The sequence below is a fragment of the Anticarsia gemmatalis genome, chromosome 12 (assembly GCF_050436995.1).
Source record: "Anticarsia gemmatalis isolate Benzon Research Colony breed Stoneville strain chromosome 12, ilAntGemm2 primary, whole genome shotgun sequence".
Lineage (NCBI taxonomy): Eukaryota > Metazoa > Arthropoda > Insecta > Lepidoptera > Erebidae > Anticarsia > Anticarsia gemmatalis.
Window position 1 is genome coordinate 11,383,061 of NC_134756.1, and position 17,960 is coordinate 11,401,020.

General features: G+C 32.8%; 1 protein-coding gene across 2 annotated transcripts in view; it reads right to left on the reverse strand.

Moving 5' to 3' along the window:
• Positions 1–17,960, reverse strand: part of LOC142977076 (connectin-like) — a 299,886-nt gene that overhangs the window by 20,799 nt on the left and 261,127 nt on the right. For both annotated transcript variants that reach the window (XR_012959687.1, XM_076120774.1), the window contains exon 3: positions 13,136–13,168. The gene's annotated coding sequence lies outside the window, so the exon portion shown is untranslated. The remainder of the gene's footprint in view (positions 1–13,135; positions 13,169–17,960) is intronic.

Consider the following 17,960-nt stretch of genomic DNA (forward strand, 5'->3'; position numbering starts at 1 on the left):
TTATGGCTACTTGTGCCGTCAGCTCTGAAAGTTCTGAAGGTTTGTGTTTTGTGATTTATGTTATAGCGATGTTGGTTAAAGTGTTTAGAAGTGAATGCGCTTATTAGCACGTAAAGTTTGTAATGCATGATATTTTTTCTTTGGGGTAATATGTTTCGTTTAACTTGTATGGCAATTTTCTACAGTCGTTTTTATCGGGTATCGAGAGTTTGGCATTTAAAAAGTACTGCAAAAATAGTTCTTACGCCGCCCGCTAGAGGCGCTGATCCAAAATTTATAACATACAATTTAATGATACAAGCCGGTAGTCGATAATCGATAGTTGTAAAAAATCTCGCTTCTGGATACACGAGTATTCAACGTCAATCACGACCAATTTTCGTAAAGAATTGGAAATGATTTCAAGTGAACATAACATTTAAAAATTTTAGAGTATTTAAAAAAATATTTTGTTAAAATTCATTGTATCGCATTTATGCAGAATCTAAAAAGACGGCATTTTCCCCGAAAACCTACACCAATTCTCATCACCATAAAACTAAACAAGCACCTTAATATTTTCCCGAATTCAATAAACAAAAAACGTGCCCACGAAGCCACATGATCAGGCATTTCAGGCACACGGAGCGCCAGAATCCTCTATTTATGTTCGATAAATCATGCGGAACAGAAATTCAATCAGGCAACCCGTGGATCGTACTGGGTTATTTAATATCTTCTATATTATGGTATTACCAGCTCTTTCGGTTCTGTTCTTATATTCAGCTTTGTTTATGCTTATTGGTATTAGTGGTAGCTTTGGTGACGTTTTTGTTTTTTGTTGTTAAAAGAATTTTTTATGTTTGATGTATGACTGTTTCCTCCAGTTCCAGGTTTTAGTAGCTCATTTATTCTAAGGTTAATCTGTTACTATGGCATTTGGATCAAAGGTCGTTAAGCTCCGTCAAAGGACTTCGGGCGACTTGAACTCGTTGATGAGTACCAACAGATATTTAACACGCTCTTTTGCTTTATTATTCTCGTAGACTGATTGTTGTAAATAAAAAAATATTTGACTTTAAACAATATCTACTAAAATAATTTTGTCTCAGACAAATATTACTTTCCTTGAATCGGCTACTCAGCTTTCAAATATTAATAAACAATAAGTAAAAGATAATTAAAGAACCTAAACTAATTTGGAAATTCTAAACTAAACAAAAGTAAGCTGAGAGCAATCTTTATTTCCTTTCAAATTACTTGGAAACTAATATTATTTGAAACATTTTCGTTCCTAATTGAAAACAGGTCAACAATGGTAATTTGAAATTAGGTAAAATTGTGTCGCATTATTTATTCAATAGCCTTGACACTTGCCTAAAAGACAAAAATCAAGGCTTTGCTTATGGTGTTACATTCCAGCAAATTTTTGCCGCCGTGTTCGGTTCAACAAAATTCTTACGTCTTATAAGATAATTTTCTATCGTATACATTTTAGAAAATACTGTTTGTCAATTGAGCAAAATGGCCACGCTCATAATATGGCCATACGAAAATAAAATCGAAAGAGGATAAAAAACAGTCAGATATCGAGTTAACAGACGTTCAAATTACTGAATCTATCAGTAGCTCGGAAAGAGGACGTGGGAATACTATATGTGGAATGCAGGTTTTTTTATTCTATCCCATGGGAAGAATGGCGTGGTGTATTGTAAAATAAATGACAATTAAAAATACAATGGGAAACTGTCTCTTTGGCGTCGTTAATAGTGTATCCGGCGGCTGATCATGTGGTCTCTTGCATTCGATTCTCGGATCGGAAAAACTGCTATTATTCTTTTTAATTTATATGAGAATATTTCTCATTAGTCGCCTAATGTTCATTGCAAAACGTGGGTGTATTTTCATACACCTCTAATTTCACCTTCGGGAATAACACGCGTGATACTGCATGTATGTATTTGTGCTGATGTTTAACATAGTCAATAATAAAACAATTCGCCCTAAATATTCCAAGTAAATGTGCCAGTGTGTATCTACCATAAAAGATAATTCGATCCTTCCAATTTAGGCTGCGAGGCTGAATATCCTTGTTTGTATTCAAGAGACGGCCGAAGGTATAGACTTCGTATCTAATGGGGTTGAATAGTATCTAGTTCGGAGGAAATTATGGGTTAAGGGGGTGTCAGATTTCGTCAACGTCTGTTGTGTAAACGATTTCTGTTATACTGTAAATAGAAGGGTTTTGTTGTTGTATAATGTAGTAAATTGATGCTGTCGATTGTGTCTGTAGTCCGTTGGTAATGTATGTGACTGCCGCGTAGAGGATTCAGATTCAACAGAAGAATATATTTTGTTTTTGTCAAGAAGTTCTTACCTCAACTTCCTAACTCCTGGTAGTACCGGAGTTAGAAAGTTCAGGTAGTGGATCAGTTTAAACAAGTATTTGTTCAAGTTGGGAATAGAACCCACACCGTTATCTTGTTTCTAGGTATTCTTATGTGCAAAGTCTGTAGTATAAAGGTTTAGAATTATAAAAACTTTCATTGGATTCAAGGATGCATAACCTTATTGGAACGCAGGTGGCGTTCAGATACCTTTTCTAAAAATTGCCGCTTGAATAATTTTACTAAGTTTAGTATTGCTTATTCTTTGCAGATTTTGCTAAAAAATACGCTGTTTCCAATCTTAAACCTAAATTTACTGATGTTTGATAAAAATATTTGAATTTGTTGCTTATAAAAAAAGGCCATGGCACAAAATTAAACTGTCTGTATTATTCTTAGGCAAAAAATTTAAGTATTATTCCTATCTACAAAAGAAACTTTAATAAATATAAGTTCAGTGGCGAAATATTACACTCGGTGCTATCGACTAGTGAGCACGGAATATTTAAAATTATTTCTTCTACTATTACTACTAGGTACTTCTTGCAAAGTACGCTAGGGGCGCTTATTGGCTCTTCATACAAAAATAAATTGTTGTTGACAGACCACCAACAATTTTTGTCACGACAATGACAAGGGAGTGTTTTTACCATTATATTGTTGTTTACAGAAACAGTTCACTTCATAGTCAAGACTTCAGTAACAGAACGAAAAGGGAAAAATAGAAAAACAACGGCAATGAAGCCTGTAATCCGCTAAAGAGGGTTACAGAATGCATAAACAGCGCCGTGGCCATTGGCCGATCCCACATAGTCATTTGATGACCATACCAGTTTATTAGATACGAATGAGGGGACGAACCTATAGTCTTATTATACGGATAGTGTTTGTCGCAGTCAATAAGTGGGGGTTTTCTTAAAGGATTATAGTACAGTCGTAGATAGCTGTTAGTTTTTCTTTAAAATTTTGTATTTATATTCTAATGTTCTATGGTATGAATAATCCCACTAATACAAAAAAAAATAAGATTGTGAGAATGAATTTGTGTGTGTATAAGTGTTACTTTTTCACGTAAACACAACTATACTAGATTTAAATTCTGCTAAAAGGTAGATTATAACCTGGACTAATATTTTTTACTCCAAAAAAACCTTGCCATTTCATGCAAAAATACAAGTGTAAGTGCAAGTAAAGTCTTACTGTAACAAATGTCTAAAAACTTTTTATTTAGACAAATAGCTAGTTAATAAATGAGTATAGGCATAAAACTTTAAAAACTATTTTTTATATTAAACTCCAAAGGCCTTTAATCTGATATTGTTTTCTTTATTCTATAAAAGGTTATCTTTTAAAGTATAAACTAAAATCAGGCCTTTTGAAGTTAATAGAATAAACGCAACCTAGTTCCAAACAATATCACTAAGAAATTCTTTTTAATTTTTATCTCATCTCATAACTACATCTTATACGATGATAATGTACATAAATCTAACAGAAATCTCATTTCAAATGCAAACACAATCCAGCCTTTTCTCTTTGGACGTTTCGTTTTAAAGATATTAGATTTTATATAAGATAACATTATTTTGTTTAGTTTTAATTTAAAATCTTTGTGAGATGAAGTTTTCGATTGACGTTGAATATTATTTATTGTTATAGATGCCTTCGTTTTGAGATCTCTATTCAGGTTTTAATGAATATTTGAGTATACAATCTAGGTTTAATCAAGCCAACGGCGATATATTGTCTTCAAAATGCGACTGTAATAAGATATTTTTGGGAGATAATGTTCACACTATTTTAAATTGTATTAAGCTGTCTGGCCTCATACAATCATGATAAATGGTTTAGTTATTTTGTAAGCTAGTATAGGTTTTATATTTTTTTAGCAGTGAAAGGACCATTAAATTTTATAATATATTACATAGTTACTTATAATCTTATAATTTTAAATTGAGTTTCTACTATAAATAAGAAAATGTGACAAAAATAGTAATAAAAATATATTATACACTCTTGGTAATTAAAAAAAGAGTTTTCTAAAAATCCTCTATACAGTTACTGTGGTACTTTTATCAGCGCTTATCCGTAGTAGTACGCTCCTAATTTCAAATAATTATATTATTTTCAAGGGTTTAATTTGGTGCCATTTCAACTAGGCCATCTGTACATAATTTTTGAAACAAAAGGCTTCAAGCATTAAACAGTGAGTGCCTTAAAAGCATATTTTATTACACCAGCGAAAGTAACTTTACAACATTTCCACATTCAGGTTAACTACACAGGTTACGGAATTCCCTTGCGGACACATTACTATTCTTGGCGGTTTTATGCTGAGTGTTTTGAATATTTTTGAAATGTGAGGCCACATTGGGTTTTAGTTGACACTTTTGTGGTATATACAAAGTTTAAAATATGTTCAAGTGGATGTTGTTTAAATATTAAGCAGTATTCGATGCTTCGAATCTGCAATGCACCAAAAACTTTTAGAAATTATGTGTGTATTAGACATAACTATCACTTGTTTTAACGGTTAAGAAAAAGGTAATAAACTATCATAGAAGAAATAAATATCACAGAAGGTCTCTTCTGTCTCATTACCCAACAATGGGACAGTATTTGGTTAAAGTTATTTGAGGATCTCTAATTCTATTCATATACTAAAGTTATTCATTTATTAACATCAATATCCATCTGGATGCTGTGCTTGACTAATTTAAAGGAAAATAAAACTGAGACAAATCTCTCGTAATTTAAGTATGTAGTATGTTTTCAACACATTCACTTAATTTGTTAACCTACTTCTAAAGCCATTAAAAAAGGTTTTGATCACAGTTCACCGAATTTATTCGCTTAAAGTGACTACACGAAATAAAATCCCTAATTAAGTTAGATTAGGAATTGCTTTGACATTACAGTTGCTTTATTCCGCTTTGAAAGGGAGACTTTCAAAATTAAAACAAAACAAACCTAAAGGTAAAAAGCACCCGTTTCTCTTAACTGTAAATGTTTGTAATAAATTAATTAATTCTGTCTGCAATTAATTTGAATCATAATCTGTTTTGCTGCAAACAATTTTGCGTCACTCGCAAGAAGTTATTTCTAATCTTTGCTTTTCATTACAGCAGTGTTAATTTAATTATAACGAAAGCTTAATAAATGTGGTTCTGTTATTTTGATAAATTTATTTATATTTAGATAAACTAAGCGCCCTTATTATTGTACAGGCTTTATTTGAACGGATGAAACAGGCCTTCGTTTCTTTGTTGGTTAATACAAACAAAAAAAGACAGACTGAACTCGTTTTTGGTTTGAAATAACATCAATTTGGTTACATAAAACTGTGACATGAGAATATATCTATATATTGGAATATCCCTCACCCACTTTATCCAACACAAGTATATGCTCCATAGAACGTTATCTTATTATGATCGTCTTGAGTTTAAAGACTTTAAATGGACGCCTTACCTAATAGGGGAAAATAAAAATACGTTCCGAAAAACTCTTTATTAAGTACTTGAAGTTTACAACACCCACTTAACAAGTGTAATAGTATGTTGTTAAATATAAAACACAACAAGCCATAGTAAAGAGCAAAAGATTAAACTCCAAGGCAACAGCGGCACCTCGTAGTAATTAATTAAGTTTAAAAAGTACTTAAACTTTCGCTTTTCCCTATTAGTTTCTTAGAATTTACTAAATAATTATTTCTTTATGAAACGTCTTTTTTAATTAACTTGATTACAATGTTAATGTAGCAAATTGTTAACTCTTTTTTATTTATTTCTGGGGAAAAATGGTAGGTTAAGATAAATTAATAAGTTTTATTTAATTTTAGGTATGTAAATTATAATATCGAGCCTAAAATATGTGTGGAAAATACACCCATGGTCAATTTTATTTAGATATTATAAAATTAAATATGTTTAATTTATTTATGTTACATTATTTTTAGTGTTAGTTAAATTATTATTTTTTTCGATTTTCTATTCCAGTATTAAAAGTCTAGTTCAAACACACTAAAAAAACAAAAGCCACGTAATAGCATGGTCGATTTTCATATAAAAGACCTATAATAGTCTATACGCTTTTAAACAGTGACCAATATTGAAACTAATTTTCTTTGACACGCAGCAAGCAACTTACATTTTATTTTATATTGGCCGATTTTTCTTTGAAACAGTTTTTGCTACATGGAAAATTACAGTTACTTGCCAACGCAATCTTTATTCTTGGTAACGGGAAGCAAAATGCATATTACTTAATTTATTTTTTTTAAATTAATCATGTATTTTGCTTTGTAGCAAGCTGTTGCTACATGGAAAATTAAAATATGGTGATACGATTATTTAATTCTGGGGTAATTTTGTCTTACTTTTTCTATCAAAGGGTAATATTTATTAATTTAGTAATTAAAGTAAAAAAATTGGACATACGACAAGCACGCTGGAATAAAAAAGTACACTATTACTGAAAATACAAGAAAACATGTCTAGTAATTTTTTTTAAAATATACCATTGAAATATTAGCAATTTCGTAATTTTTCAATAACAATCCTAGCCCCCGTGCTAGATATTTACTGAGTAATTAAAGACATTATGCAATTATAACCATTTCAAATTACTTTAATAATTTCCCACTACAATGTAGGTAATAAAGCTAGCGTGTTTCAAAACTCCTTATCAAAGAATATTAACTTTTAAAAGCGCAATTAGGTAAGTGAAATGATGTCAAACGCACGAACAATGTAAAAACTGGGAGAATTCAAAGAGCCTTTGTAGGAAACACTATCGACATGCGAAAACCTTGTTAATCCTTCCATATAGTAATTTCTACTTGCAATTTATGTATTTTTATAGTGAAAAATAGCGAGCTTTGTGTTGAAAATCACTTGTAAAGAGGTAATTAAGGAGAACGTGTAGCAATCAGTTTCTTTCTAGAAAAAAGTGTCGTGAACGTTTTTAAAGCAAGTTTTTGTCGACAGTGTGCTCGCACCGTATGTGTTTGTTAATTAGAAAAATTGCAGGTTACATTGTAGTGAAATTGTTTTCTTTGTGAGGGTTTTGGGTTAGTGAGGTTATGGTGGTTAATTACAGACTTTATTTTGAAAAAACTGCGTTAATTTGCATCCTACATTACACAGATAACAAAAAGTATAATTGCATATTTTAACCACAAAATATATTTTGACGTTAAGTAAATAATCAATTTATGTAGAGATTTTATTTTAAATGCTCTTCTTTAGTCCCATCGTTTAAATATATCACAAAAATTTTAACAAAAAGTTTCTTTTGTGTGAAAAAGTTTAAAAATATCCCATAACAAAAATAGCCTTAAGATGTTTATGCTTAGATAATCTCAGCTCCGATAAACGTCAGGTGTTTTTCTCCCAAACTTTGAACAAACAAACTGTTTCACCCAATTTGTAATCTGCCAAACAACGTGAAAACTTTACAGTGTAAGGTCAACATCTAAAAATGTATGAATAATACCGTAAAAATAGAAATACTTTAGGTCAGGGTTGGGAAGATGCTCGTAGAATGAAAACTAAACATCGCGTTTTCCTAGCGCTGCCTACATACTCTAAATCAAGTACTTTTTATGAATAATTACTTCGAAGTACTTTTAAGACATGCTAAAAACGTTGATCAATGTATTTTAATAATAATCATAATGTTCCGCTACGGGCGGTGGTCGGTTTAAATGGTATTGAAAATGGCCAACGGTGCAGGACTATGTTGCTTATATTGTTCAGTGTGTGCGCAATTCACAGATACACTCTTTATTCCTTAACTCTCATAGCCTGGTGGGACGGATAACCGGCACGACCAGTGAGGAGTCAGGACCGTCGGCTTTACGTTCTCTCCGATGGAATGCTAGGAAATATTTTTTTGCGAACCAGGATTCGAACCCATCGACATTATATCAATGATATAATGTCGATGCCTACCCGTTGGCTGGCTTTTTAGTAAATCTCGTAGTTATTTTTTTTATGTTTATTTTTCGTAGCTAAAATCTTCTTAGCCTGTGCAATTTCCTGTCGTAGTAGAAGTTGTTGTTTGTCGTATGGTCAGTGGTCAACCTAGTGTCAAAGTTGTTCAAGCCGCCCGAGAGGCCTTTGACGTGGCTTAACGACTGTTATCTTAGTGACAACAACCGGGACCGACTTTTTACGTGCCCTCCGAAGCACGGAGACGCCCAGCTCAAATACCACTATGCGGTCACCCATCTATGGACTGACCGCGCCAGGGGTTGCTTAACCCACAGATCGTTTACCGACCGGTGAGCGCAACTGGCTATGGGCGAAGTAGAAGTATAAACTATAGACTAAAACTACATCTCAAAATGCATGATGTGCTGCCAAGACAACGAGGCAATGGAGCGTGAATTTGTTTAAACCATCACCCGTTTGAGAGTAGATTTTTCCAGCATTTCTGAACTTCTCTATTAGTACGAAGGCCACCGGTAACTGGCAACTGTACCTACAAAAATAGATCGGCGCGAAAACGGCACTAAAATATCCTGGGAATCATTTGTATTCATTGAGTATTGTTCCATTTTACACACAGAATACAATGAAAACTTCCATCCGATATTAGTTTTCAATTTCCCCGACCATCTCATCTGGGGTGAATAAGAAACATTTTGCAAGGAGAATTTTTGGTAGCAATATTTTGGCGAGCGAATTTTATGATGTAAACGATGTATAAGCTTTTGCACCGGGAAATTTGAAGTTTTAACCAAAAGAATTTCGGGTGAATTACGCTTTTTGACGGAACGACGGTCGTTCAATTAGCTTGAGTTTCTGTATTATGTAGGTATGCTATCAACAAAAAGTTGGAATTTTCAAAGGAAATGTACATAACCCAAATGTTTATATACAGAATATTCCATAAAAATGATTGACAGGCTAGTAAAAAAATATCATGGTTAAAATTTCAAATGCGAAAACTAGCCACGGAACTACAAATCCACAACACTTCTACTCTTCGATCTCACTATACATAGCACATCTGCAGTAGGTTGTACAACTGAAAACTACCGCATCCATCATTACAACATCACAAAGATCAAAGGCAATAAAGGCAGTGTTTGCCGCGGGAAATGATATCCATTGAAACTTACAAAGGAAACCAGTTTACACAGCGCTCAGACTTTAAAGTCTCGCTACACATGGTGAATACTCATTATTGAAGACTTTCTTTTAAGTCGGAGTAGCATACTAAGTTAGTTCTTAGTTTGTAGTAGCCTTTAGGAAATTTGTAGTGTTTAAAGCAAATTTAGCTACAAATAAATGCTTTTGTTATGTGGTTAAAGGTTTTCTTCGTAAAGATAGGTGAGTTCTATCGAATAAAATATAGAGATTTTAAGTATTTGTAGGAGCAATATTTGTAATTTTCATAACAGGATTATTGCACAGTCCATACTTATAGCAATTATTTTGGCAAAAAGTCAATTTAAAAACTTATTTTTATAGAGTATTTCATTCGACAAAAATAAAATATATATTTTGATCATACTACACGTTTCAAAAGCGAGCATTATGTCAAGTCATTGTAAGTCAGTTGAGTTGATTCAGAATCAGTGAGTGAAGCAACTGTTTAGTGACAGACTAAGCTATTGTAACGAGACAAATGATGCAATTTGTCGCCGGCGACAATAGATGAAGATGTATCTACTTGTACGTTACAGTGATTTGTGAATGCTTTGTGTACTTTGACTATATATTTTATGACTTTGACAATCAGTAGGTCTATGGTTTTTGGACTGTTATTTTTATTAAACCCGTTACTGTCCTACTGCTGGGCAAGGGTTTATTCCCGAACGAGGGGTTTAGCCTTGAGTCCACCACGATGGCCAAAATACTTGGCCATCGTGGTAGACTCAAGGCTCAAACCATACGGTTTCAGGCTTTGCATGACTCATGGTTCTGAGTGAATTCTATTAAACAAATCTTATACATGCAACTTTGTGTCCGTTATTTTATGTTTGTAAAAGTCCGACACAAAAGCAATTCTTACTGTGGGGCTTGTCTTTAACAACATGAAAGTTTTTACACATAACTTCGAAAAGTCATTGGTGTGTTGCATCGAGTACAAATTTTATTTCACTTGCGTGGCTCCGTGGTAACTTATACTTCTCGGCTATCACTGCTTTACTTTTAAACAAATAATTTATCTCACTTTGATGCAAACAGCTCTATTCACATTTAAAAACAAGTACCGTGAAAAATAAACGAATTTTCAGTTTAAAATAAATCAGACATGACTCGACGCTAATTTGGTGAAATAGTGAAACTTATGTGTCGTGCACATGCCAATCAGGAGGTAATACTGACTGGCGTTTGATTAATTAAATATATTAAAATACATTGGCTCGTATGTTGGAATTAGTGAGATTGACAGTTTTTAGCGCGTTGATAAAACATTTTTTTTAATGCACATAATAAATTCTTCCATTTCAAAGCTCCTACTTTTTGCAAGAATAATTAACCACTAGTAAAGATTAGTAATCTTATCTTAAGTAGATAAGATTGAGCGTAAAGAGAAAAATAATTAAAGTTCGTATGATGATGTTGTGCTGATATGAACCTGCCTGACAAGATGTATGAATGTGAATGAAGCAAAAGAATTTTGTAGAAAACGACCTCTTTAAATACTTTCATTAAAATAATGAAAGGTTACGAAACAAGAGCCATTATTTGGTCTCTACTGATGATAATAATATATATTATTATATGCGTGTTCTTTAGTGATTACATTAAACTTAATCAACCACAAAAGAAAACAGCGTAATCTCCCACAAACCGAATCTTCCGTAAGTCAAAACTATCAAACTGTTTACCATCCCAAAATTAACTCTTCAACCCATAAAAACGGAATCGAATTTCAATAAGCATCTATAATCAAATTTACCAAGCAAACCTATAAAGAAAATTTATGTCAGCCTATCTTAAAGGAACTGCAGTAGACGATAGTTCGGCCTAAACCCTAATAAATAAACATAGAGATCTGACCGTAACGTTGTTGCGTATTTTAGAACCTATAAAATATGAAGACGCCGATAGCCTTCCGTTCAATTTTGATAATTTATGAGTTAGATCCACAAAATTGTCGATAGATAACGTTTTGGGAGTTTGAGTTTTATCAATTAGTTTCAAGTTGTTTGAATTCTGTTTTAGAAGTTTATAAGGTACCTATTTTAAGTTTAGTTATATTAATTATGCGAGTGAACGGTAGGTATGGGCTGTTTTTTTTTATAATGCCTCTGTGCCTAGAAATATAAGGTAGATGAATGAGTGGATGATATGCACTGCTTCTTATTATAAAATCACGAATGTTATCGAATGTGTATAAAATATTTAAATTTTTGTTGTTTATAATTAATTTTGGTATTAGGAAGTAAAAGTGGCATTGTTGAAATATACCGTGCGACTGATCAATGAATGAGAAATTTACAAAGATAATTCGAACAACATAATCGAAGCTTAGTCTTAGTGACAGGCAGACTGGCTATGTCTCGCAACCACAAAAGCAATGTTTTAATATGTTTTTGCATAACACCATGAAGACTTGTTTGATATAATCATATCCTTATTCCCGTACCCGTGTAACTAATATCCTATTTATACGCACACAGGAATAGTTACATCAATCCCCTCCGAAGTAATGAGACGGAACAACACAAGGATAATCGCCTTATATTAACTACACTGCTTACAAAGATAAAGATACTATACCTAAATTTAAGTCTAGGCATTTGTTCATTCATTGTATAGTTTTTGGTCAGCCTAGTATCCAAGTTGATTAATAATAACAACATAATCGCCTTGCATGATTATTTATAATACTACAAGCGGCCTCCCGTCCATGAAATGACCGCGCCAGGCACAGGATTGCCTGGCCGACATTTTTTAAGACCGGTATGCGAGACTGACTATAAACACTTCAAACTTTGTCTTGGAGGTAATGAATTGGAAAGAACACAAGGTTAATGGCCTTGTATGATTACTATACCACGCTGCTTACAAATATACCTACCTACGATATCGAAATTTATTCTAGATATTTGTACGCTGACAGGAATCGTCATAAAAATGTGTGTCACGGAGGAAAAAACGTCTACTGCTGCAGTATTAGGCTTGGATGCCGTCCAAAATCTGAAGGCTTCGATGCTCGCTCAGCCGAAATCAATTTTATATTAGAAACTCCTATTACTTTGGATAATACGATGTACGTGATGCCGGTATGAAGTCTGCAACTATGTAATTGTTAATGCAGTTGGCTTTGAAATAAATAGGTACCCTGTTGGACTATGATTTATCTAACTTTAACATTTTTGTGAACAATTTTATTTGTTCGGTTCAATGATTCAGGCTGTATAGTATACGGATCATTTATTTTTCATCTATAAGGTTTTAAACATTATCAAAATAAGTACCCACTTGGTACAGCTGTATACTACCGCCGTTCTATGATTTACCTACCCTTATGGGAAAAACGCCTAACATGGCGTTAGTATGCATGTATCACCGTATTTTGTCAAAACTGTAATAAATAAAACAAATAAATCGCGAACTAATTTTGAACTTCTTTTTAATTTTAATTACTTTTTAAAACATCGGGCAATCAGAGGCAACAGACAATATCATTGTTGCTCAGGATTTTATTAAAATTACTTTCTCAGAAAACGCATATTCTTAATTTATTGGCGTTAATAGTAGAGATATTAAACAAAATACTATTCAAAATAAAACATAACTTACCTATTTATTCACCACGATTCTCAAAAGTTCGACCTGAAAAGAAAGAATTATATCAATAAACGAAAGTAAATGAAAAAGTCATATTTATAGATCCAATTTTAAGGTAAAGTATTTTATTATGTAAACAAAGCTCATATAGATATTATATGTATTGTAATAAAATAAAATTGTTTGTCTTATATGAAAAAAGTTTATACCGTTATACCTGATGGCAGAGTTTTGCTATTGGGTACTTTATCACTTAGAAAATTCGTGAGTTTAATAAAAAACTTATTGTTATGCATATTAAGAATGAAATTAATAATTAGCACACTTTACCTATACAGAAACCAGCCATTGTGGAGGTATCAAAGTGAAAAAAAAGTATCGCTTATCTTGCCGAAACTACTATGTCAATGTAAATTAAATATAAAAATATTTGGTAGTTATAATTGTGTTTTTATAAACTGTAGCCCGATTTTCTATAGTCGATTTTCTATACTGTCTAGTATCGAATGTTTGACATTAAAATGAACCGTCAAGATAGTTCCCACGACGACCGCTGGAGGCACTAATCATATTTTCGTACAAAATTTCTAAAGTAAAAGTGGTCGTTTTGAAAGAGATAATTTTGCTTGCAAATAGATTCCGTAATAACGTTGCCACTGTGAACTACCCAGGAGCTATTAATAAACATAAATTAAATATATTTTATAATCCATATATTTATCTCTTCTGACATAAATACCCAGCTTTATCCTTCAGGGAAATAAAGGTATGTCGTTATGATATGAAAGCATTTTTCAGAATCTAAAAATTCCCATCTTCACCCACGGGTGTCGTAAATAGCAAAAAGGGTGACCATGAAAGGCCGGGCTCGCTATAAAAGATACCCTTTGCTTGTAAAATATTAATAAAATTATTGATTGCCAGTAGTTTGATCAGTGTCAAAAGTTATCTTGATAGAACGTTCTTTTTAAGGCTGAAAGTTCCGGGAAGAATAGTTTTTGTGTATAATATTTCAAGCAAGCTTCAATAATTTCTTAAAAACTGATATGTCTGTGTATTTTTGAAGAGAAAATTTACCCAAATTTTGACAATATTAGCTGATGAATCTTTTTTAACATAACTTAATAAAATAATGTTAAGGTATAACGAATAGTGTTATTTTTTCTGTAAATACAAAAATAACCATTTTTGACTAATAACGAATCTCCATTCTCTATCAGCACTTTTATTTCAACAAAACACAACACTTATCATAAAAAAAACAGGCACACACAAACCGCGAAACACAGACATCACACCCCACAATACACACATTTTACAACCCTAAAACACTCTACACTCATAAAACCCTCAAAGTGGAATTACAAGGGTTGTTTTTTCCAAAGTAAAGAAATCATCAGTAAAATGCTTGTAAATTTTTCATTCTGCCTATAGTTCATTGTGATTCACAATAACCCGTAGCCCCTATAATAGGAACGCCTAAAACGTCCCAGGAGAGTAAAGAATATGTTGTGAGGTAAGGTAAAAAATGTCCAAGATGTTTTGAAAAACTGGATGAGACAGTGTTTGCTTGTTCGGTAAATTTTGGATAAACAGACTATTTACAATAAATATTTGTATTTAAAATAAAATTTTCAAACTGCCTTCGTACCACGCTACTATAGACGAAAAGAAAAGAAAATAAATAAATTCGTCCAGTATCGATAAAAAATGACACAGTATGTGTGAATAAGTTTAATAAGTATTATCATCAGTGCAATTTTGTCACAAAAATAATCAATGGACTCCTTGACTTCTATCTATACTAATATTATAAAGCTGAAGAGTTTGTTTGTTTGTCTGTTTGTTTGTTTGAACGCGCTAATCTCAGGAACTACTGGTCCGATTTGAAAAATTAGATAGCCCATTTATCGAGGAAGGCTATATATCATCACGCTACGACCGTTAGGAGCGGAGTAGTAACGAAAAATGTTACAAAAACGGGGAAAATTATGACCCATTCTCGCTTATGTGAAACAAGCGAAGTTGCGCGGGTCAGCTAGTACCCTATATAGACGCAAGTCTTAGGGTTTTAAGAGATACGGGATATTAATCCATGACTTATAAATTCTGTAATTAGCATAAACATGAAAAACTCTGATAACCTAATACATAATTATGAATTGCAAAGGTCACATACTCCATCAAAAACCTGACATACGGGGTATACTTTTGTCCCAAATTCTTAAAAAGCAGTTGGACATTACAAAGCAGTATATTTGAACTAGGTCTGTGAACCTACAAAATCTAACGAAGCTGTTTGTTTGTCCGTTTATGTTATTAAAAGATTAACTTTCAGTGGGAACATAAAAAATATACCTATAGCCCTTGTAATATCCAAAAGTGATGGGAAGAAGTGTTTTAGTACACCCAAAATTTTGCATTCTATCAACATTTTAGTAATAAGAAAAACCGATCGGTTACATACAATTTGGCATAACGGAGACAAACCACCCATTTTTCACAATAGCTGCATACACTATCTTAGGAAAATAAACTTTCACTATAACCACTAATACAACTACATACCCCAACTAGTCAAAGTATATAAAGCTGAACTACAAAATCAAATCACAGTTGACCTGATTCCATGTATTACAGTCTCTTTTCGAACAGCTTGGCAAGCGGGTTTGTAATCGTAGCAGGATGTCAGTTCAAACATGAGAATGTCTGTCTGTCTCTCAGCTAGATTTGAGGTGGAAAAGTTAATAATGTTTTGGGTTTCTGTTATTTTCATTTGATTTTTGGCACTTGGGTTGCCACTTAATCTAAATATCTAATATATAAAATTCTCGCGTCACAGTTTTCGTTACCATACTCCTCCGAAACGGCTTGACCGATTGTCATGAAATTTTGTGAGCATATTGAGTAGGAATGAGAATCGGCCAACATCTATGTTTCATGCCCTTATGTGACACTTTTTTTTTAATTTTTATGGCAAAACAACGTTTGCCGAGTCAGCTAGTTGTCTTTATAAACGAATTAGAACTAGCAACTACTTGTGGTTCTAGACTACTACAAATTGTTGCTGTCCGCCACAAAGTCGCTGATTTCTCAATTGCAACTTAATCTAAATATTGTTTTATGGAATAATTTGTAGCAACAGACTAACACAAACAGTAGTATCAACAATTTAGTGGTTTCAGACTACCACTAATTGTCGCCTCATAGCCACTAATTTGTTTCCAAAGTCATGCAATGGAGGAAAATATTTTTAATTATAAAATTCAGCGCATTCTGCGGTTTGTTCCAGTAAACATCATTAAACAAAAAAAAGCTGAGACCAGATATTTTATAATCAATACTAAAACCGTCACACTACAAGACAGTGTTGTTAGAAATAGTAATATATAGCAAAGTAATACGTAGCCTAGAACAAAAACGTAATAATTTTTCGAACAAGCTTCCAAAAGCTATTGAAACTAACGTTCAGCATTAAACAACCATCCATCAGAGCCAAAAAATAATACTATGGTATCGAAAACAAAATGTATGGACGGATCTCGTAATGGCGTAATAGTTTTAAGCCTGACAAAGCCTTTTTCGGTCGCATTTATATTGAATTGACATGGCATTTTTGAAGCTACAGTCCAGGTTTTGGTATAAAAGTACTCTATTTTTGGACGTTATGTTATTTGAGTTGACAGTGCCGGTGCAGCTACAAAAGTGACGAGTTGACATTAGTTAGTAATTCTAATACACCGTATATTGTGTTACTGTGCTGTTCATACTTAGTTTAATATACCTACTATTAACTTACAGTATGTAATTGTTTGAAAAATCATTTTTATATGTGTACTATATCATAGTTTCTACTAATGGGTAACTCATATTTACTAACTATTCATACCTGTGAAAAAAGTAGAACATAATTCCTGACCTAAGACCTAATCTAAGTGCCCTTTGGTTACAAATTAAGTGTCCTGAAAAATTTCGAAGGAGGAAACCACACGGGTGAAGCCACGAATAAAAGCAAGTACACTACATTCTTCTACACGTGCCTTGTATTATGAGGAGAGGTTCTTTGATGGTGTTACTGTACGATAAGCCTGGCTAAGTGACGTTGAGGTCGAGGTCAAGTCCTAGGTGAGTGGCCGTTTACCAAAAGTCACGTTACTTCGTGTCTTAAAGAGTACGTGAAAATGATAGTCAAGCTGTATTGTGAGGTACGTGAAATATTCTGTCCTTGAATAAATATGTCAAATTATTTTGCCTAGAATACTTTTTTATCTGTAACTGGTTTCCTATTGAAATGAGAGTCCACTACGCAAATGTGGTTGGGAGTTTATAAGCAATAATAAAGTTAAACAATAAACAACAACCATAGTATTGGTTATAGTCTTTTTTTTCAATAGCCCTTTAAGTGTCCCACTGCTGGGCGAAGTAAACATACATAAAAATGGACTAAAATAAAATAAAATTGTATTACTAGAATCATAGCAAATATTCATTTGAAATAAAAATTGTATAAATCTACAAAATGACTTAATTAGTAACACAATTCTTTCAACAAAGCTACTTTGTATCAAACCAAAATAAATTAAGCCGTATAAAAATACTTAAGTCCTTTATGTTGATCGTAAGTTTTATTCGAACGGGGCAATTAGTGCAATACTTCGTTGTGCAATGCAATAAACTTATTTTGTTTGTTTGTTAGCTCCTTTGTGGAGGCTGCAGGCTAAAAGCACCAGCTTAGCACAGTGACAAATGAAAGTTCTCTTTAAAAATATTCTCGTATTTTCTGGCGTTTAGGTGTCCATTCTAGTTATTGTATTTCTTTCTAATTGTAGCTTCGGGT